Source organism: Carcharodon carcharias, chromosome 8 (genome assembly GCF_017639515.1).
Source record: "Carcharodon carcharias isolate sCarCar2 chromosome 8, sCarCar2.pri, whole genome shotgun sequence".
Taxonomy (NCBI): Eukaryota; Metazoa; Chordata; class Chondrichthyes; order Lamniformes; family Lamnidae; genus Carcharodon; species Carcharodon carcharias.
This window is the reverse complement of record NC_054474.1, coordinates 141,228,917-141,253,063: the sequence shown is the minus strand read 5'-3', so window position 1 is coordinate 141,253,063 and position 24,147 is coordinate 141,228,917. Positions and strand designations below refer to the sequence as shown.

The window sequence follows — 24,147 nt, the reverse complement described above, 5'->3', positions numbered from 1 at the left end:
TGTCCCCTGAAATGACCTAGCAAGCCATTCAGTTGGATCAAACCGCAACAGAAAATTGGATAAGGAGTGAAAGCAGATGGACAACCCATCATCGACTGAGGCACCAGAAATGACAATGGCAAACTCAGCCCTGTCAACCCTGCAAAGTCCTCCTTACCAGCATCTGGGGGTTAGTGCCAAAATTAGGAGAGCTGTCTCACAGACTAGTCAAGCAACAGCCCAACAAAATCACCCTCACAGAATCATACCTTACAGACAATGTCCCAGAGACCACCATCACCATCCCTAGGTATATCCACTCCCACTGGCAGGACAGACCCAGCAGAGGTGGTGACACAGTGATATACTGCCAGGAGGGAGTTGCCCTGGGAGTCCTCGACATCAACTCCGGATCCCATGAAGTCTCATGGCAACAGGTCAAACATAGGCAAGGAAACCTCCTGCTGATTGCCACACACACAACTCAGGACTCCTTGCTTCCCAAACAACATATGTGGCAAGCAATAGACAAATCTAAGCGATTCCATAACCAACAGATCAGATCTAAGCACTGCAGTCCAGCCACATCCAGTTTTGAATGGTGGTAGACAAAAACAATTCCATAAATATCCCCATCCTCAATGATGGAGGAGCCCAGTACATCAATGAAAAAGGTAAGGCTGAAGCATTTGCAACAATTTTCAGCCAGAAGTGCCAATTGGATGATCCATCTTGGCCTCCTCCGGGGGTCCCCAGCATCACAGATGCCAGTCTTCAGCCAATTCGATTTACTCCACATGATATCAAGAAATGGCTAAAGGGACTGGATACTACAAAAGCTATGGGTCCTGACAAAATTCCAGCAATAGTACTGAAGACATGCGCTCCACAGCTTGATGCACTCCTAACCAAGCTGTTCCAGTACAGCTACACTACTGGCATCTACCCGGCGTATGGCCTGTACACAAAAGCAGAATAAATCTAACCTGGCCAATTATCACCCCATCAGTCTATTCTCAATCATCAGTAAAGTGAAGAAAGCGATCATCAACAGTGCTATCAAGCAGCACTTGCTTAGCAATAACTTGCTCACTGGCACTCAGTTTGGGTTCCGCCAGGGTCACCTAGTTCCTGACCTCACTACAGCCTTGGTTCAAACATGTTATGACGTGGCAGGTGATATGTGCCAGGCAGACCACAGCAGTCAGTGTTGGGATCCTTGCTTTGCCTGATGTATATTAATGATCTAGACCTTGATGTACAGGGCACATTTTCAAAGTTTGCAGATGATACGAAACTTGGAAGCATTGTTCACAATGAGGAGGAGAGTGTAGAACTTCAAAAGGACAAAGACAATTTGGTGGAATGAGTGGACAGGTGGCAGAAGAAGTTCAATGTGGCGAAATATGAAGTGATTCATTTTAGTAGCGAAAATATGGAGAGACAATATATAATAAAGGGTACAACTCTCAAGGGGTTGCAGTAGCACAGGGATCTGGGTGTATATGTGCATAAGTCATTGAAGGTGGCAAGACAGGATGAGAGCACGGTTAATAAAGCATATAGTACCCTAGGCTTTATTAATGAGACATAGAGTACAAGAGCAAGGAGGTTAGGTTGAACTTGCATAAGACACTAGTTCAGCCTCAGCTGGAATATTGTATAGGTTCTTGGTGCCACACTTTCGGAAGGATGTGAAAGTATTAGAGAGAGTGGAGAAAAGATTCACCAGATGCTTCTAGGTTAAGGAACTACAGTTATGAAGATAGATTGGAGGAACTAGGATTGTTTTCCTTGGAGAAAAGGCTGAGAGGAGATTTGATTGTGGTATTCAAAATCATGAGGGATCTGGACAGAGTAGGTAGGGAGAAACTGTTCCAATTCCTGAAAGGATCAAGAACGATTGGCCACAGATTTAAAGAAAATGGCAAAAGTAGCAAAAGTGGTATGAGAAAAAGAAAACTTTTTCACGTGGTTAAGATCTGGAATGCACTTCCAGTGAGTGTGGTGGAGACAAGTTCAATTGAAGCATTCAAGAGGGAATTAAACTGCTATCTGAAAAGGAAGAATGTGCAGGGTTACGGGGAGAAGGCAGGAGAGTGGCACTAAGTGAATTGCTCATTCGGAAAGCCAGTGCAGACATGATGTGCTGAATGGCCTCCTGCTGTGCTGTAACGATTCTGTGATTCTTTGATCTTGTGAATTCTGATTGTTGCGACTCATTACCTTCAAGAGCCAGGGAAAAATTTCAATACTATCCCTCTTTTGCCTCTGATTTTGCATCTCCTATTGGCCTGTACATAACAGTGCAAAATGCACATAGACTTGATCGAGCATCAATGCCCTAAATGAAGAAAACAGCCTGAAGCCATTTGGAAAATCCATGATTTTTGTCTGTTTGCACGCCACTTGACAAGTTTGTTTCTACTGCAGGAAATCTGACAAACCCCTTTTTGCCTCTCCCTCACTTTTTCTAGCTATTTCTTTTCTGTGCACCCCGTGGTTCTGTATCTGTAAGTCAATACAGACTCATTTGAGCTGAAGTTATGCACATTTCAAGTGTGCAGAGTGTAAATATCACTAGAAAAATGTAACATTCAATTCAGCTAATATCATTGCCATATTTGCCACCCATTCAATGTTAGTTGCTGTAAAATTAAGTCCATATACTCATTACTTCTAACTCATTAGCCTCTGAATACATTCTTATGATTTTTAAGTCACTCAATCTAGGCTCCAAAATACTGAGGAATTTTAACACAGCTGCAACATGTTACATCCTTTCATTCTGTTCTGGAGAATGAAATAGATTGTAAACTCTGGAAAAGTCACAGAGAAAGCTCACAGAGTCCTTTTCAAATTTTAGGAACACTTGTTCTATTCATACTTGTTAACTTTGATGGATTGGCCTCTTCAGCAGTAGCCAAAAAAAAAATCATCAGCACAAGAATATATTCTAAAAGATCCTATGACTCTATAGAAACAAGTCACACAGACAGTTCAGTCCATGGCTAAATGCTGCTCTCCTTTCCACCCCAGGTAATATCTCTGCTCTGGTTTTTCTGTTCTTTTTTCTCTTTTCCTTGAATAAGTGTTCTAAAATGTTTGTCCTTTAATGTTTCTGCTTAGCTTTCACTCTCTCCTTGTTTCACACACATGCAGAACATTCTGAGCTGCTCTGCACAGACTATCGTAGTTTGTTTGATATATTATCCTCTGTAAAAATGACCAACCCTGTCATTTTGGCAGTAATCCAAACAAAGGAACTGGCTGGATGCAGAATATTAACTGCAATAATTCAGTTATGTACATTTTTTTGCATATTTTACTTTGTCATTTAAAGTACAAACTGAATTGTGTTTTTTGCTGTATTTTACCAAGCAGCCATTTAATGTAGGCAGTTATCCAGAAGGGAGTCCTCTAATCTTGTGTTTGTTTACTCCTGGCTCACTCCATGTAATCCCTCCTGTTAATTAAATTATATGTGTTCAGAATAAGTGGAGAGATGTATAAAAAAAAAATTGACAGGCAAACGATTTGCTATTGGCTGCTTAGCCGTCACAACACTCATCCCTGGGTCTTGAAGTGGGACATCTGAATTTTGACCACTGAGGTGACTGCCTAAGAGTTCACTGTCTCAGTGCTTTTGGTTGCAGTGCATCAGCGCTGTCTACCTAACATGGTAGCATTTCGCGATCGACTGCAAAGCAGATGTGTTATTTGGAAAAACTCAGTGTGTTCTTATATTTACGAGGAGGGTGACAGCTTTATGGCAGCCTACACTTGTGAAAGAATTAGTGTTACAATCCATCACCTTCAATCAAACCATTTCAATTTAGTGTGAATGATAAACTGGATCCCAAATTTTTGGTGCACTCATGCAATTGGTCTCTGTAAGAGCTGCAAACGGAGACAGTAAGACCTGATAGAGAGCCACACTGTCATTGTAAAAATAACGGAGGAGACCGCAATCTGGAAGTCCCGCCCCTGAACACAGCACCGGATTGGAATTTGTGCATGTATGTTTCGCAGAGGCAGCTGCCTTCAGTCATGTCTGATTTTTGTTAGCCAGGAGTGGGAAACACAAATTGTGCAGATTAGATCGGGTTAGGAGCAGGCTTAAGCTTTGCGGAGTCCTTTGGAGAGGTGGGGTACCCTTTTGGAGAGGAAGGCTACCTCTTTGGGTATTGTCCTGGGACACCTATGGGAGAGGTCAGATGCCTTTTGGGAAAGCGAAGATGCCCTTTGAGATTGTTAAAAGTCAACATGAATGTGCATAAAAAGTGCATAAACTTATTGGAACTATCAAAAGAGTTGTCAAAAGGAACTTTCAAAAGCAACTGTCAAAGGAAACTTTCAAGTTGTTAAGGCATTTAAAACTCCCGCCCCTCATAACTTTGAAAAAACTTTGTGGAGAGTTGAAAAAAAAATCATTGCTTGCTATTTCACTCTGTTGACATAAGCCTGAGGGCTATCATTTTCTCGATTCATGCTGCTTGACTGGTTTCACAACCTTTCATGATCACAGTGGAGTGTCTGCTATTTCACAGTTTGATTGACAACTGCAAGTGGTTATAGACTCTCTGAAGTAGATCGAGGAATTCTATTGTTTGCTTGGATTAAGCACTTGAATGAAATGTTTTTCATAAGGGATTATGCAGTTGAAGGAATGTAAATGTGGTTTTTATGAATGAGTGTTTTTTAACGTTAAGTCTGCAATAGACACTTTAAAACTTTATTGTATCTCATCTCAACTTGGCTCCAGAGATCTTCCCATGCTGGATACTAGGTCAGTTGGCATGGAGGGCATAAGGTCGATGGGGGGTAGGGAGACATGGGTTGGCATGAAAGGTATGAGGGGCCATGTGTGGTGGTGGGGGTATAGGTTGGCATGGAGAGTATGAGGGTCCATGGAGGCAGGAATTGGCATGGGTTGGCATGGATAGGCATGGGCAGCAGGTGGGGGAGGGAGGGGATGTGAGGGGTGAGGGCTGGAGGGCTCTTTCATGTTTTGTTGAATTTTTTTTTGAATTTCGAAACAGTGTTGGTGCAATGAGGCAGGCCTTTCACCCAGCCCACCTCCACACCCGGCAGCCTCCATACTCGTTCCAGGGTGACCTGCCACGACTCCCATTTTCACCCACTCCCCCCAGATTGAAAATCCGACCTTCCAGGGCACTTTCTCCCAGGTCAAGTTTGCAGGAATTGCCCCAACTCTGCACTGCCAACCCAGGAGAGAAAGCTCAGGCCTAAAGCTGTTGAGAGGATACTAAATATGATCAGTCCAACATTTCTGCTCAAAATGGAAACTTCCCCAACTCCATGAAAGAATAGGATAATTTTTTATATAAACTCTATGAGTCCCTGTAATGATGATAGAGAGTTAATAATGAATGCTGTTCTGTTGTGGTATAGGTGAAAGCTTATTTACAAGTAATTATCAGTAATGATACTTAACTCCCTTTAACTTTCTAACTGGTGCATTGTAATCTTTACATCATTAGAAGGTGTATGATATATGCCAAAGCTTCACATATTTCAACTGCAGTATCATTGTAAGGTGATGTTGTTTACATCAATAATAAATTTATCGTGTAAGTGCAATCAGACTCCAGAATGAAGTCAGGCGAAATTTCCTGGAGGAAGAAGTCTGACTCCATTTCATGTTTGAAACAGGTCAAGCCATGTATTTGGATTTATACTCTAACTTCATTGTATTGGTGAAAAACAAAACCACACTATGCCAATGCTACAGCTATAGTATAAACATAGCCTTGGAGTGTTTCTATTTACTGATAGCTGGCAGTGAACAGGGTTGCACCTAGTCACTGCTTATCCTGGGAAACAGGGGATTCTGTAATTCTGTGCTGTACTATTCTATCATTCTATGAGGTTCAAATAACTTCTGCCTTGCTGTCAACCCCGCTACTGATTTCTCCATCAAATATCTGCTCAATCTGTGAAAATTACAAGGACATAAAATTCGCCATTCATTTTAATGGAGACGTGTAAGAGGAAGAATGGTAGACTTATATTTAGTGCTTTGTTTCAACAGGAAAGTATCACCCTGGTCCTGCTAAACCCCACAGGCACAATCCAAACTCTGTCTTTGACTCACTTGGGTCGTTTGTATACAGCTGCCTCAGTTATATCACGTGCCTTGAGTGAAGCAGGAATTATTCCAGTATGCATATAAATTCAAACCCAGACAACGGGCATTATTGATTAGTTGTAGTGTGTGTTACCAGCAGGGGAAATGAAGATGAAAAGTGAAGTAATTCAGCAGTTGAAACAATAAAGAAGCAGCCACTGAGTGACACAATTCTCCAATTAGGTGGAAGGTGGACTTTACTCAATTTTGTGATTGTGATATAATGCTACCTAACCTTCAGCAAACACAAGATGCTCAGATAGATGTTTAACTCCTCACTCACCAGATTACAGTCTGTGATGAGGGTGAAGTCTATGAATTGTGTGCAATATCAGAAATATCCATTCAGATAGTACCAAGCTGACCTCTGGGGACGATCTGTGTCACAGTGCACATTATTGGTATTTTTTTTCAGTAAACGTACAGGAAAAATTAAGAATATATTGTGTATGATGCTCAAAATAACATCACATTAGCCATTGTGTTGTGTACTCTTGTCAATACACATATGGGGCAGGATTTTATGTTCGTCGGGTGGGTGCACGCCTGACCGATCAGGCGTAAAATCACACGCGATGATGTCGGGCAAGCGAACCGACGTCATCGCGCACTCTCACGATCTTTTGGTCGGTGGGTGCATGCAAAAGTCAGAAGCGCGTTCGCCGACAATTAAGGCCCTTAAGCAATTAATTAATTTGTATTTTTCGCTGCCCGTCCAACCTTACAGTTGGCTGGCGGGTGAATAGGCCAGGTGGTCTTTGCATTTTTTACGGAACCTCAGCCACGGGTGGGATGAGGTTTCTAACGATAAGTAAAAATCACAAAGGGGAGAAATTTTAGCTCATTGGGTGGGCACGCGCAAGTGTGCCAAGCGTAAAATGAGGTGCGATGACGTCAGGAAAGCATCCCGATGATATTTCAGTCGGCAGACATGTGCAGGAGTCGGCAGTTCACCCGCCGACAATTAAAAGGCCTATTAAGGTCATTAAAGAGGCAATTAAAAAATTTTTTTCACTGCCTGTCGAACCTTACAGTTGGCAGGCAAGCAAAAAGGCCAAGCGGCCTTTGCATTTTTTAGGAAACCTTATCCACGGGCAGGGTGAGGTTTCCAACATCAAATAAAAATAAAATAAAAATTTTTAAATTTAATTTATAGCATGTCCCTCAGAGTCACGTGAGGGGACATGTTTTATAACATTTTAAAAATCTTTATTTTTTATTTTTAGAAATGTTCTTACCCCTGAGGCAGCTCTGTGCCTCAGGGAGCTTTTCCAGCGCGTATGCGTGAAGTTCACACTCACCTTCCCCACCCCCCCTCCCCTCCCCGCCCCAACACAGGCAGCACTGAGCTCTGTTGCAGGCCCGCCAGCGTGAAATTGCGGTCTGGCCTCAATTGCGGGCAGCGATCAGCTTCCTGACCACCCTCGCCCGCCCCCGCCAAACCTCCCCAACGAGGGAAAAATCCTCCCCCCAAAATTTTTCCACTTCATTTTAAACATGTCCCTCTTCATGTGACTGAGTCTCATGTCGGTGGGGTGGGGGGTGGGGGGAGGGGGGAAGGGGCGGAGGGGGGAAGGGGGGGTGTGGTGGGGGACGGGGACATGTTTATGTCATTTATTAAATCTTTATCTTCCTTTGTCCAAACCTTCAGCTCCCTGAGGCAGCTCTGTACACTCAGGGAGCTGTCAGCAGGCAGACTTCTGCGCTCGCCCTCCTCCCATCCCCAACCCAGCAGCGCTGAGCCTTTCAGCACACCTTTCACGATGGCTGACCGTTAATTGGCCAGCCAGCATGCAATCACGTTTGGGGCCCGATTGCAGGTCGTTTTGCAGCCGCTCCCAGGCCCGCCCACAAAGGGAAAATCCTGCCCATGATCTTGTACAGCGTCTTGCTAAGCCTTTTTAAATGGTCATACTGAAGCCTATTATTTATTCTGTTCATGTCTGAGACATAATTTTAAGGGAAGTCTCCAAAGTTGTACTAAATTAATGCATACAAGGAAAATATCCCTAGATACCCACTTATACCAGTCATTCTAGCGTCATATAATATAATGATGTCACCATAGAGTATATGCAAGTGTTTTGCATCCACACAAAATGTAATTTGACTGTTTTATAAATCTCCAGTCTGTACAATTCAGCAGGCAATCTTTTTAAATTTGAGAAATATTCATCCCCCACTAATCTTCCCTATGCTGCAATGAGTGGAGAAGCCCCCATCATTTTTAGTAACTGTTCCCTGACACCCATTCTTTCACCTGGCTTTACAGTCAACCATTCTTGTGCTTCCTAAGTGACCTGCATTTCAAACTGGTCTGGTTCTCCTCCCTGCTTCAGCAGAGTGTGGCATATTACAAAAACGTGCCCCCAGATTATTTTCCACTCTTGGTCAGGTTAATCACACAAGAATGTTCTGTGTCAGTACAAACAATTAAATTCAGCGTTCCTTATGTATAGATGGATCCTAGTTCTGGCAATGAATGTCTGAAATGGGATTTGAAACATTGAGATGGCTAATGGCTTGTATTGCATTCAGGTGGAGGAGTCCCTCAGGCAGAGATTGTCATTTTTGTTCTTGTATTTTACAAGAATATTTCGCAAAATGTGCACAAATAACTTGAATTGTGCACACTTAGAGGAGAGGCTTCATATCCATTCTACACCAACAAGAATCATTCAAAAAGAGTATACTTTGCTACACTGCAGTGAGAAGCTAAAAATCTGTAGATGAAAATATTATTAATGACCTGGCTGCAAATGTTAGCAACCCTCAGGAATCTTTCTGGAATTTTTATCATCTCTTTTGGACAAAATGATAGCCCTGCAAGGAACGATTGAGATATGGCATTGTCTTTTTGCACTTTGAATATAAGAACATAAGAAATAGAAGTAGGCCTTATGGCCACTGAAGCCATTTAATAAGATCATGGCTGATCATTGACCTTCACTCTATTATCCTACAATGATCCCATGTCCAAAGTCCAAAAATTTATCAATCCCAGCCTTGAATATACCACAGGCCACTGGTACAGAATTCCAACAATTTACAACCCTGAGATTGAAGAAATTCCCCCTGATTTCGCTCCTAAATGACTGACCCATTATAGATGAAACTGTGCCCCATATTTCTAGACCCTCCAGCTAGGGGATAATGCCTTTGTATCCTATCAAGCCCCCTTGGAATCTTTTATATTTAAATGAGATTACCTCTCAACTTTCTAAACTCCACAGAGAGAACAGGCCAATTCTACTCAACCTAAAATCTAAGTATAGTACATTCACTGGTTCCCCTTTATCTAGCCTGTTAGTTACATCCTCAAGAATCCCGATTAGATTTCTCAAATACAACTTCTCCGTCATAAAACCATGTCAACTCTGCCAAATCATATTTTCTAAATATACTTGCTACCACTTTCTTAGTAATAGATTCCAGCAACTTCCTGATAACTGATGTCAGGCTAACTATCTTATAGTTCTTTATTTTCTCGCTCCTTCCATTCTTAAATAGCAGTATTCCATTTTCCACCTTGCATTCCACTGCAACCATTGCAGAAGGTAGGGAATTTTGGAAGATCACAGACAGTGTATCCACCATGTCTCATAGCCACCTCTTTTAGAACTCAAGGATGTAGGTCATGAGATCCAGAGAATTTGTTGGTTTTAGTCCCATTAATTTCTTCAATATTTTTTCTTTACTAACATGAATTACTTTGGGCAGAACTTTTCGTCCCGCGATTGGGCGGGTGCCTGACCCAAATGGGAGTAAAATAGTGCATGATGACATCGGGCGAGCGTCCCGACTCCCGATCGTGCACTCTTGTGATCTTTCAGACAGCGGGCAGGCGCAAGAGCTAACAGCGTACCTGCTGTCAATTAAGGAACCTATTAAGGCCCTTAAGTAAATAATTAAGTTGCATTTTTCGCTGCACACTCAACTGTTCAATTGGCGGGCGGGCGAATAGGCCAGGCAGCCTTTGTATTTTTAATGAAACCTCATCCACAGGCGGGATGAGGTTTCCAAAGGTTACTGAAAGTACAATAAAAACGTTTTAACATCCTTTTTTACATGTCCCTCTTTGTGTTACTGAGTCACATGTGGGGATATGTTTATGTCATAAGTAAGAAGTTTATTTTACATTTTAAAATTCTTTAGCTCCCTGAGGCAGCTCTGTGCCTTCAGGGTGCTGTCGGTGTGTGCTCTCCCGCGCATGCGCACACTTCAGCGCTTGCGCTCCTCCTGCCCCCACCCCAGCAGCATTGAGGCTCTTAGCGCACCTTTCACTCTAGCTGTCCGTTAAGCAGTCAGGCAGCGTGAAATCGCAGTCGGAGCCCGATTGCGGGCAACGATTGGACTCACGGCCGTTCCCGGGCTCACCTGCTGTGCCCACCCGACGAGGTAAAAATCCTCCCCTTTAAGTTCCTCACTCTTGTTAGACTCATGGTTTACCACTATTGCTGGTATGCTTTTATCCTGCCTTCTACCACGGAGACACATACAAAAGCCCAGATGGTTCAGTCAGCGGTGATGCTGGTCGCATTGCTGCTGCCTGCGAAGATTTCTACCCCCTGACCTTCTTGCGCTTTTTCAGTTGGGACTTCCGATCCTGGCTGCAGGAGCGATGGATCAGCACAGGAGGAGATGGACAAAGAGAGGACACACCCCCCTTTTCACAAAGGCAGTTACTATATTCAGGTAAGTTTTTAAAGGCCTCAAGTCTTTCAGTGGGTGAGTGAGTTAGTGCTGGAGGGGAGCAAGTAGTCAGGTTGGATTGGGGGTGGGGTAGTTGGGACCCATGTTTACTTTTGTTATTCTTTTCTTTCTCACATACACGTAGGATTTCTTACAATCTGTTTTTGTGTTTCTTTCCAGTCTGTGGAGTTGTTGTAGGAAGAGAGCCACAATTATTACATTGTAGTTTGCAGCAAAACACATCCATATATTGGCCTCTCACACATAAATTAAGTGTAAAAAAAAAACAATGTAAGAAATAAATCAACACTGAAAATAAAAATCACGCATAATATGTGAAGCATTTTGTTTCACAGCTATCTTCTCCCCCGGTGAGAATTGTATTGACTATTGCAGGGCATGCACAGTTGAGGGAGAATGGAACATAAAGGAGAGAGAGGAGAGGATGTTCTGTAGCAATTTTTCTGAAGATGTCTATTATTTGAAGGGTTCATTTTCATTTATTTTTTGCTCTCCTAGAAGTTGATGAGTTTTGTAGATTCTAGATAATGTTCCCATTTTAAACCAGTTGGAACTAAAAATGTGTTTGATCAGCAGGAGAAATATGGAAGAGAAGTAGTCACAAGTGAGTAAACATACACTGATATATTTCATTCTATATATACGTTTATATATTATATATATTATATCAAGAAGCTATCATAGACTAGGCTGTTTGGCAAACATATGACACAAACTTTCCTCTTTAACACCTAACAATGAGCATTGATGCATGTAAAAAAGACCACATGCGGATGACTGCATGGTCATAATTGTTACGATCGGTTAGGGACCAGTAACTTTTTATTTGAAGTAGACAAAGTTTGAAATCCCAATTTCCCACTAGGAGAATAAAGCCACAAGATTCCATATTTTTAAACAAACAAAATAAACTTTACTATATAAAGTCAGAAAAATAACACAATTTACAATATCTATCTTACACTCTAACATTCAGAATTAGCTTGAGGTAAGCACGAATTAACAGGCAGACTGATGTCAAACACACCACACTGCAAATTAAATGGCAGATGCGACTTAGACAGATCCCATGGATTTCTCAGCAACGCACCCAGATATCAGTGACCACTGATATGTCACTAAATTCTGTCTCCCTCACAAGGGATTTCAACTCTTCACTTTCAAAGATCTAGCCCCTGAATTTCCTCGAAAGCTTCCCTGACTTGGACTGCCACCAACAACTGCTCACCTCCTGATGATTCAATCTCTCCTCCTGAGACTGCATTCCACAGGATTCACAAAGCTGCACTCCCTCTTCTAATTACTGGCACACTTCCAACTCTTTTGCAGACCGCTTCCTTCACTAAGCTGGCACTGCCCCTGGGTTTCTCCAAATTCCAGTTTCCTGGCTGTACTGATCCATAAATGGCTCCCAGGACTTCTCCTGAGCCTTACCTGCACCAAACAGCTGCCATGGCTTCTCTGTGAGCTGCAAGCTCCACAAGGTTCAAACTGCAATTCTCAGCTGCACCAAAGGGTGCCCAGGGCTTTTCTGAGCCCTAACAGGCCAAATCCTGTGAACAGCAAGACCATTTCAGTTTTATTCTTCCCCTGGTGCAGAACACTCGGATAAGTTGATATCTCAGAACTTTCTTAAGCTCTACCCATGAAGATGTAGTCATTCAGGGTTCACAAAATGCTTTTAAACTAATTTAGATCTAACTCCCAGAACAAAACATCTCTCTGGACTGCAATCAGTGTAGACATCATGTCTCCATTTCTCCAGCTATAAGCTGCTGTTTTATTGCTTCGTCTCTTCAATTCTGACCCCATTAAACAACTATGGGTAAACTTCTGAACTGTCATTTTCTTTTAGGTATTCTGGCAATCTCTAAAGTCCAGCACTTTAGTTACTTTACCTTCACAACAACAATCTTCCCAGAACTAAATGTTATCTCTAATATATTTACATGAACTAGATATTCATCACATAATGCAGCCTGCCCAATGTTCAGGCACATACTCATTCATCATACTTTTTATTCAAGTACCCAAGAAGAAAATCTACTCCTGTATTCCAACGTGGGGTCTTGATGCAGCAATATGACACTGCTTGCAAAGAAATTTTCTTGCATCATGTGGGTTTGATATCACATGAAGCGCATCTCCAGTGCCACATCAGAGCAGACCTAGAAACTACTTGAAAGGTTTGTTGACCTTCCATAGAACTTTGTAAACTGAAGCAAGCTTTTATTTCTCATATTTCAACTGTAGGGACACACTTTACCTGTTATAACATGCAAACTATTTCCACCTGGACCAGAAGATTGTGTACATGTACTGTCATCGGCGAATCATCCTATAGCTTCTACTCTCTTTATAATAGTTTATTTCACTATAGTACCATTCGCTGTTGTGGTAAGCGCATTAGCCTGTCCTGTAACTAATCTCACTTCAGAGCTTTTGATAGGTATGTTAGGGGATCGCATCCTCACTGTGAGCAGCAGAGGGTGCTCTTTACTTTCTAAAAGTGTTGAGTTTATTTGCGATTTATGCATTCAATTGTACAAAACTTTTATTAAAATTACCTCGACAATATTTTGTGAGAACTATTTTCAGGCACTGCACCTCAGGAAGGATATATTCACCATGGAGCACAGATTCACAGTGATACTGAAGCTAGAAGAGTTAAACTATGGGGATAGGTTGCACAGACTCAGCTTTTCTTCTTCAGTTCTCTGCCAAAGCCAGGTCCGTCCGACCCACAGCACCACAACAACCACCACTGGTCGTCTGCAAATCCACTACCCCAGGTGGAACAGGAAACAAACCCCATACTGGTGCATCAGCTGACCCACAGCGACCATCCAACCACCCAAGGAGTCCAAATTGCTATGGCAACATGCCCTTTTACATTTTTGTTGTAGCCTGGAGCTATGAATAGTGATGGTAGAGGCTGCAATGTTCTTTCCCTTACATATCTGACCATGAATCTCTCCTGCTCTTACCACCTGCCATTGGCATCTATTGGAAATATTTAACAAACTGATGTTCAACCTGCTTGGCCACATCATAACCACACCTTCCCTGAATCCTGGAATGCAACTTGAAACCAGGGTTTCTGGCTCAGAGGCAGGGACGCTACCCACTGCACCACAAGGCCTCCTTCAAAATAAGCTTTTATTACCTTGAACATAGAAGATTAAGAGCTGATCTAATTGAGATGGTTAAGATGATTAAAGGAATTAATAGGTAATTAGAGAGAAACGATTTCCTCTGACAAGGGAGTCAAGAACAAGAGGTTATAATTGTAAAATAGCGAGGCTGTTCACAGGGATGACCTGTTGCATATATCATCAGAGATTGCCATAACCCTCTTCTCAGGGATCAGTTATGCATTTTAATTTTCATTTCATATTGCATGGGGCAACTTAAAAATGATTCCGCACAATGTAGGTCCAAATCGAGAATCCTGTCTGTTAGTGGGTGTGGGTGTGGGGTGGGTGGAGAACGATGGGTAGCGCTGGAAAATAACTAAAAGTTTGAAATAAAAATGTTGGAAATGTTTTAAATGCTTGTCATGTAGTTGAAATATTTATAGCAGTGTTATATACAGAAAGGCAGCCTGTACAGTCTTTATGTCTGCCATATATAATGACACAATCCTTAAAGATTTATTTTGTTTTATATGAATTTCCTGCTTAAGGTTGTCCAAAGAATGGTATACAAAGATCTTGTCACATTCAATCTGTCTACTACCATTTAGTCACCTTGGTCCTCTGCTCTTATAACTTAGCCCTGTAGTATTCTGTAGTTTGCAAATGAATTAATCTTTTAATGTAATAAAATATTGACATTTTATGAGTAGTAATTATAATGCAATTGATATATATTACAATCATCATAATAGTTGGTTATCCCTAGGTATAACTAACATAGAGGCTTGTGCACTAGTTCATTTGTTATCCGAGATGTTAATCTGAAGCAGAAGGGCCTCAGTTTAACATCTCAACTGAATGAGAGCATCTCCAACAATGCAGGATTCCCTCACTACTGCACTAGAGTGTCAACCTAGATTTCTGTGCTTAATTCTCTGGAGTGAGACTTGAATCCATGACCGTCTGCCTTAGCACTCTTGCTTCTATCATATAAGCCATGGCTGACACTGGCACGCTAAAGTTTCAGGACCTTGTATCCTTCCTTCAACATTTGGCCAGCACTTTGAAGACAAAGGGATCCAAGAGGAAAAATTGTAATGGGATTTTCCTATTAAAGGTGTAGCAGTAATCATTCCGTAAGAACCACACTAGTTGCAAAAGGTCGTTCCACGCATTCAATATTTTGATGTTACTATTTGCCATTTGTTTTCTTTAATTTCAATGTCTAACGTTAAACAAGTTAAGACTTGCTATTTACAGCCAATATTCAAAAGGTTCTTAACCTGTTTGGTTTAGCAACTGTGTGAACAGCCAGTGAGCTCCCTTGTATAAAATAAAATCTCTCGAGAAGGTGAAGAGAATCAGTTTCATTCTAAAGCTGTGGTTGTAAACATGCATTCAGCCAATAAACCTTTGGACAGGTCTCCTGACAAGTTTATCCACTGCTAATATGCTTTGCAATAGAATGAAAGTAGCTGACGTACAACCAATGCTCAACCTTTCAGCTGAGTTCAACCTCCCTGTGAAACACTTGGGCTGGGGTTTCTGCTGGAGCTGCAACCAGGGAAATGAGCCTGAAACATGCGGGACGATGTGCCAGTTTTGCCAAGGTGAAGATACACCCAAATAATTAAGTGAAATTCTGCGACCTTTCGCACAATTTCAGTCAATTTCACCCGGATTCTGCAGGAAAAATGAAAGCCTTGCATTTATATAGCACCTCTCATGACATCAAGATGTCCCAAAGCACTCAACAGCCAATGAAGTACTTTTGCAGAGTAGTCACTGTTATAATATAGGATATATGACTATCAATTTGTGGAGGAAACATGGTTATCAATTTATGCACAGCAAGCTCCCACAAACAGCAATGTGATAATGGCCAGATAATCTGTTTTTGTGAGGTTGTTTGAGGAATAAACATTGACCACAACATAAGGGAGACTTCCCATACTTTTCTTCAAAATAGCACCATGCAATCTTTAAATCCACCTGAAAGAACAGAAGGGCCTCAGTTGAACATCTCATCTGAATAAGAGCATCTCCAACATTGCAGGATTCCCTCAATACTGCACTGGAGCGTCAACCTAGATTTCTGTGCTTAACTCTGAAGTGGGACTTGAACCCATGACTGTCTGCCTTAGCAGCCTTGCTTCTATCACATAAGTCATGGTTGACACTGGGACTCTAAACTTTCAGGACCTTGTATCCTTCCTTCAACATTTGGCCAACACTTTGAAGACAAAGGGATCTGAGAGGAAAAATTGTAATGGAATTTGACTGTTCAGCACTGTCCTGGTTTGTAAGGACTATCTAATATCCTTGTGTCAGACATGAAAAAAAGTTGTGCATTTGTATTCATCTTCACACATCTCAGAAATGTTTTCAAACTATTGACATGCAATTAAACACTTGAAAATGTAATTTCTACTGTTACGTAGGTAACCCTGATGGAAATTTTGCATTACACAGGAAGATCTTTCAAAGAGCAATGCCCCAAAATGATGCCTGTGAAAAAGAAATCACCCCGCTGGATGGATTTAATACATTGAGATTTTAGTCATGCTCCAGGAATATTCGGAATTGTTTCCCAGCCTTCTCATTTGATGGTGCCTTGGGCTGGATATACATAGGCCAGGATTTCCCCAGGGCGGGGGCGGGCACAGAGCAGATCACCGCCTGCGATCGGATGCATGCCGCTATTTTACGCAGGTGGGCCAATTAAGGCCCGCCCAGCGTAATATGCAGCCGGTGCGGGCGGGGGTAGGATGGAGAGTTGGGGGCTGCTCTCTTTTGCGCATGCGAACGGAAGAGCACAGCAATCTCCCTGAGGCACATAGCGCTTCAGGGAGATTGGATGGATGTTAAAAGGAATTGAATGGATATTAAAAATAAATGATTTAAAAATTGATTTAAACATGTCCCCTCATGTGACTGTGTCACATGAGTTGGGACATGTTTTTAAAATTACGAACATTTATTTATTTATTCAGTAAAAGGTTCAGGAAACCTCGTCCCACCCGTGGATGAGGTTTCCTGAAAAACGAGAAGGCTGCTTGGGCAAAAAGCCTGCCTGCCAACTTTAAGTTTGGACGGGTAGCGTTCTTAAGTGCTTTAATTAATTTCTTAATGGCCTTAATAGGCCGTTTACATTTTGGCAGGCACGCAGCCAACTTGGGCGCACACTCGCCAAATGAAATATCGCGATGGCGTACAATGACATCGGGACACATGCCCTGCATCATCATGCGTCATTTTATGTGTCAGCGTGTCAGGCCCGTCCTTGCATGCCGACTGGAAATTCTGCCTATAGTAAAATGAGCTTCGTATTGGTGTACAATTGGACAATAATTCCTTCAACAATTCACCACAATAAAGCATTTGGACAAAAAAAAATCAACATATTTGCAAACACCTACTTAAACGTCAGAAAGGTTGAGAAAATGCGAATTTTTCTTGAGGTTTTTTTTAACTCAGTGTCAAATTAAAACAGAAATGTTCTCTTGTGTATTTCCAGCATTTTCAGTTTTTACTTCAGATCATGCAGCATTTGAAATTTTGTTTCTTTTATTTACATTAAATTTCCCTCTCTAAATTATTCTATCTCTTCACCTCCCTCTCCACCTTTAAGAGCGCCATAGGAAACGCCTTTTATGTTAAAGGTGCTTTATGTAAATACATTATGTTGTTGCTAGAAACATTAGGTTGATTTTTACACAATTTGCTGTGAATAGGCCATGAATTTTTAGCAAGTTTTCATTGAATCAGACCAAGATAACATGCTTTCCCAGTTCATGGTGTTGTGCAGATTATATGGCACCTGTAAATACACATACCGATCTTCTGTATGTGCGACTACCACTCTGCATCGATTGATTTGGTCATTCCATAGCAGAAGTAACAAGTTGAGCTGGAGAAGTAATGGAAGAGCTCATCGGGTGGCTGCAGTGTGTTGCTTGCTCCAGCTCCAACCAGGGACTAAGTCTTTATATTTCTGCAAAGGAGTAGAATCTTTCTTTCTTACAATCGCCCACAACATTGTTACGATAGGTTGGTGGCAGAGTATCAAAAGTGTACAGTGAAATACTGTCAGCCTTTACTTTGCTGCTTATCATGACACTGACATAATGCTTTGTGATGTTGCAACACTGGGAGGTATCATCCCAGATTTGCAGTAAGTGTGGTGGTGGACGGGTAAAACGACGTTTTACCTGCCAGTCGCCATGGTGGCTTTTCACACCGTCTCATCCCAAACCCACCGCATTAATCATGCATTCCCAGGAAACATGCCATTTCCATGGCAGGTGGACTCTCATTCGCCCACCAGGTCATCTCCTCGTCACTTCAGCATGTCAGACGCCATGTTTAAAATCCAGCCACGCACACACCTCTCAGTGCTTTCAGCCCACAACAGCTGCAAGGAAGACATGGCCCTGAAAGGCAAAAAACTGCAGCCCCCCAGGTTCAATGATGTGATGTCCTCTACCTCGTCTCTGGCAGCAGGATGGGCAGCAACCTCATTAATCTGGCTTGGAAGATGGTGTCGATGGTGATTAGTGCCAATGCCCTTCAAAATAGGACAGTTACCCAGTGCCGCAACAGGATGAACGATCTCCTTGTTTCCACCACGATAAGTCACTCTTCTCATCACTCTCAACTCTCACACTCACAAACCCATCACACATCTACAGGGATCTCACTCACTGCCAGTTCAAGGGATATCACCATTCACTCTCTCGTACACACCTTCATTGTCCTCATCCCGCCCATGGGACCACTCACCACCCACACAAGCCAGGCGTATTTATCATCTGGCCTGGCAGACATCCTGCTTAAACTCTCTCCGTCTTTACACATGCAGGAGCAGCTGGCACACAAGAGAGAGAGGTCGCAGACCGGTGGAGGAATTCCTGAAATCAAGGTCCTCGTGGACTTTGAAAACAGAGCCATCCAGCTGGCCAGCAAGGCTCTGGACCGTTCCTGTGCTGCTGGTGAGGTCGGCGCTGCTCTAACAAGTGAGGATCCAGCAGTGCAACATCCATCAGACAACCGTGTCATGAGTGATGTGTCCTCTTTCACACGCCACTGTCATGCACCAATTATCTCCCCTTGCTTTCACAGACACATCTGGGAAACAGCTGATGGCATCCACGGCCCAGGGCCTCCAATCAAGCCCCGAAGAAACCTCTGAAGAGGAATCTGGACGCAGCCTCCTTGAAGTCCTGTCACAGCATTCACCCACACCCTCCACCAGTGCAGAGACACACACCTCAATGGGACTTAGCATTAAAATATCCTCAAGATCATAACCTGGTAAGCACATTGCACTGTCTGATCCACAGCAGTTGGCAGCAGGGACTTCCCGGTCCCTGGCACTCGGAGGACTAATGGAGGCCAGAAATCTGCTGCTTTTGAGTCAGATGATGAGCCTCTGGACTCAGTCATGTCACAGTTGCTGGAGCTGCAAAGGCAAGCACAGGAAGGGATCTCCACTGCGCTTCTCAGATTGCAAGGCAGGATGGAGAAGTCTGTCCGCCTGAGGTGATAGCGGCCGCCACGGAGACCGTGGCCCAGGACATCGCCACTGAATGCGATGTTGGGCTCAACTCCATTACTGACACCATAGTTGGCCTCTAACCGTGGTATGTGAGAGGGATGCAGGGCAGCTTTACCTCACTCCAGGTACCCCTTCTCCTCAAGGAGTCAGCCAGAGGTCACCTGTAGAGCTCTGAAAGGAGCCACTGGTGTAGAAATGGAGCACAGCGGTCACTTTCACAGCCACTGGCAGTGGATGCCCTCCATGTCCCCGTGGTACCAAATCCTGCAGTAGCTGGCAGATGTGACCAACCAGTTCCCTAGACATGCACAGTCTTCAGCGACACTGGTTCCTGGTCATCTGCAGGAATGAAAGGCAACGTCTAAAGACCCTGAATCTAGCTAGATGCCGACCAGTGACGGCTCTTCAGCGGCATGTTTGGGAGCTCCAGCCACCCCTTCTTCCAGGCGGGCGCTGCTCCTCCCTCTGCACAGGCGTCTCAGTCACTCTCTTCTCTGCTGCCTTTGCTCCCTGTTTGTCATGAGGCAAACAGCTAGGTCACCAGGCTTCATGATCCTGATGTACTCCTCTTGCAGGATGAAAAAGAGAGATACATGGGTTAGCATGGGTGTTCTAAGAACCTCTATTCATTAAGTCTGATGGCCCCTTAATGCTTCATGGAGAGCGCTGGCCACCGCTTGGATGACCAGAGATTAGTGCGCTGCATGGCTGCCTGAAATCCCATCCTCCTCCGCTTCATTCCACCTGACAGATTGGTGGTAGCTTTGCCGATTGGACTGCATGCTGTGCTCTCAGCTCAGGCGCAGGAATTCTCCTAACCCGCACTGCAAGCCTGCACTGTTCGCTTGAACCATGGGGGAGACTGGTCCAAACTGGGATGATGACTTTGTAAGGGGCTGTGAGCGCCTCCACCTGTGACTGCTCCACGGCCAACTTTAGCGAGGAGATTGTGGGCATGCCCAGTCGTCCAACTGTTCAGCATGTCCACTAAAATGCTCATTACTTTGCAGTCTGTGCCCAAGGGATGAAAAGCTCAGGAGCACTTGGTGCGCTCCACAACATCATTGTGTACTCACCCCCAAGTTCTCCTCAAAGTGCAGCCCGCCAGGTGGGGACAATCCAGTGGGGGCGGGCGGGGTGAGGGTGGGGCGGAGAAACGATTCTAGCAGGCTGGGCTTATAATGTTATGAAGAAGTGTTACAATGAGGTTACTGACATCCAGTGGCGGGAAACGTGGCTCCCCTATCAGTGGACGAAGCAGATGTCTTTAAACCAATTTTTGCCGTTCCCGCCACATTGTCCCTTCACATCAGTGAACACACCCGATGCCAGCGTGCACGGAAAGTCCTGGCCACTGTGTCCGAACATTATCCAGTATTTGAAAAGATTAGATGCGACTATATATACACTTTGTGTATCTCCACATCCATATTAATGTGTTGTGTCTCCAAGACTATTTGATCAGAAATCAGGGGAAGATCATGGAAAATAATAATCTGTCATGTTTATTCAATAAACAAGGTAAACCCAACAGACAATTACTATGAAAAATCCTTCAGTCCTCGGAAAGTTTGTCTAATCTATAAGAGTATTTAGAATGTATGGTGAGAATCAAAAAATAATCTTTATTCAAACCTGCTCTTGTAAATTCATTTAGGATCCAGGATTTACAAAAAGCCTCTTTTTAACTGCCTTTCAGTTCACATGTTCAAATTTGCAAATAGTTTTCAAAATATGACATTTGATCTTTGACTCAGTAACCAATCGTACTCCAGATTTGGTGTTCTGTTACAATAAAAATGTTACTGCATGTTACCATCTAAAAGCTTTCTTTTAAAGGCTGATCACAGAATAATACAAACATTTATTGTGCAGCTGAACTAATTTCTGCCTAAAGGTACAGCATGCAATCTGTAGTGTTCAACTGTTCTAGGTTTGATTATGTGAGCCTGATTACTATTGATGCTCACTGTGCTTGATTGGTTAAGCCTGGATGTGGACTCAGAGAAAAGTGAACAAACTACAGAAGTTGCTGGAATTTTAAAACATTGTAAATACATTTCCTACACATATATACCCTAGAGTGTATCATCTCTGCATAGCTCTGAGAGGTATAAAATATACAATGCCATCTGTTGCAAATAGCCAGGCCTATGGCTTCTCTGACCAGGTGTAAACAATCACATGTCTCTAGCAGACGTAGAATCCCCTCTGGTCAGAACAAGTGAGGTAAGGTCACTATTAAATCCCAACCTAGGCAATCTGAACAAGTAAGAGAAATTAAAATCAATTTGACAGTTATTTATTGAACATATTTCTGGCACAGAATTTTCACTCTGATAAAAGAAAAAAGGCCTGCATTTATATAGCACCTTTCGCAAACACCAACACCCCAAAGAGCTTTACAGTCAATTTTTGAAATGTAGTTACTAACATAATATAGCAGTGGCAGTCAATTTGTGAACAGCAAGATCCCACCAACAGCATTGACCAAATCATCTGTTGTGATGTAGACTGAGGGATAAATACTGCCCAGGAGACCAGGGATAACTTCTCAGCGCTTCTTCGAAATAATGCGGTGGGGTATTTTTTATTCAGCATATTACACATATTTCCTTGCTGTATGACTTTAGAAAAATCCCTTCAGATTTGGAAGGCCAATACACTGGGGATAATTTCTAATCCCTAAACAGCAAATTCCCTCCTGGGAGAGATTGGGATTTGGAGTGTTTGTCATCCTGGCCAACATTTTGCCCTCTGACTGGTCTTAAAGCTTTGGTAAAAGAAAGAATGAAATAACTTGAATTTATAAAATACCTTTCAGAACCTGAGAAGGTTGTATTAACATATGGGCAATAACAGGCAGATAGAAGCCCTTTGGTCTATCCAACTGTGACACCTTGTACAACAACGTATAAACTGACCACCTGAAACCATGTGTTCTCCTGGGAGAGGCAAAAAATCCCATACCAGGGGAAGATAAATCTCTAGCCCATCTGAAAGAAAATAAAAGAAATACTTGCATTTATATAGCACTTTCCTCAACTGCTGGAAATCTGAAAGCAGTTCCCACTGAAGTACTTTTTGAAATGTAATGTAGGAAACACAGCAGCTAATTTGCACTCTCCTACAAACAACAATGCGATTATGGCCAGTTAATCTGTTTTTTGTGATGTTGATTGAGGGATAAATATTGATCAGGGCATCAGGGATAACATCCCTACAAAATAGTTCCACGTGATCTTTTACAGACACCAGAGATAGCAGAAGGGCCTCAGCTTTAACGTCCCACCCAAAGGACAGCACCTCCAACAGTAAAATCATGCACTGGAGTGTCAGCTTTGATTTATTTGAGCTCAAGTCCTGCAATCGGACTTGAAGCTAGAACCTCATGATTCAGAGGTAAGGGTGTTGCCAACTGAGCCACAGCTGACACTAGGTGATCAAAATTAGTCCAGGAGATCAGTCTGGCCTGAATTCCCTGAGGCACTCAATTCTTATAAGAGATATTATCTGCTGCAACCAGAAATGGGTCCAGCTCTCTGCTTGGATTAATTCAGTGCATTTTTGTCCACCAATCGAGACAGCAGCCTGGTCCAGAGATCCGCTATTCCCTGAATCAAGAACCACTCCCTGACACTTAACTTACATCTGGCCTTGTACAACTTAAAGCTAGGACACCTAGTCCTCTCTAGTTAGCTGGAACAAACTGCCAACTGGGACATGATCTATTTACTTCATTATCCTTTAAACCTGAATAAGATCTAAATCCGATAACAACTAAATCTCTGCTCCTCTACTTGCTCTAGCTTTCACTTCGCTGCATTGCTCATGAACCTTTGGAGTCATATGCATTAGAGTGCTTTCTCCACCTTCTTTAATGCTTTCCCTGAAGATTGAGTACTCACCCTGCCTATAGGCATTGAAGTGCACTTACCCAAGTTCAAAAAGCACTTTACAGCCAGTTAAGTACTTTTGAAGTGTAGTCACTGTTGGAGGGTAGGGAAGTGTGGCAGCCAATTTGCAGAATGTAAGTTCCACAAACAGCAATGGGACAATGTTGAGATCTATTGGGATCTGGAACACTGTACCAGAAAAGGTGGTGAATGATGATTACATAAATAATTTTAAAAGGGAATTGGACAAGTACTTGAGGATGAGAAATTTACGGGACACAAACAGTGGTGGGGAGTAGAATTAGTCACAAATGCTCATTCAGAGAGGTATGATGGGCTGAAGGGCCTCCTTTTGTGCTGCGAGTTTTTATGATTCTATAACTCTAGTACTTTAATAGATTCCTGGGCTCCCAACCAAGAATACATAATGAGGCTTGGCCGAGAGCCTAGAAATCCATTAGCTTGTTGAAACACCTGAGCCCCAGGGAAAACATTGCTTGATTGACAGCTCTAGCTCTCCGATCTATGCTGTCAATTTCACAATGTTTATTCACACAAGATGAAGAGGTTTCAAGTGCTTGCAGTTTCAATTATTTATACTTTAAAGGGTTTGGATGATTGATAATTTTATTGGCTGTAGTAAAAAGTATTTTTAAAGAAAGTGCAAAGTTATCAATGAATGACTTTTTAAAAAGTATGTGTTTTATGCATCCT

The 24,147-nt window shown here is 42.7% G+C and overlaps 1 protein-coding gene across 2 annotated transcripts in view; it reads left to right on the top strand.

Annotated features, from left to right (window-relative positions):
- akna (AT-hook transcription factor) overlaps positions 1–24,147 on the top strand; it is a 209,241-nt gene that overhangs the window by 103,427 nt on the left and 81,667 nt on the right. The gene's annotated exons all lie outside the window — the stretch shown is intronic.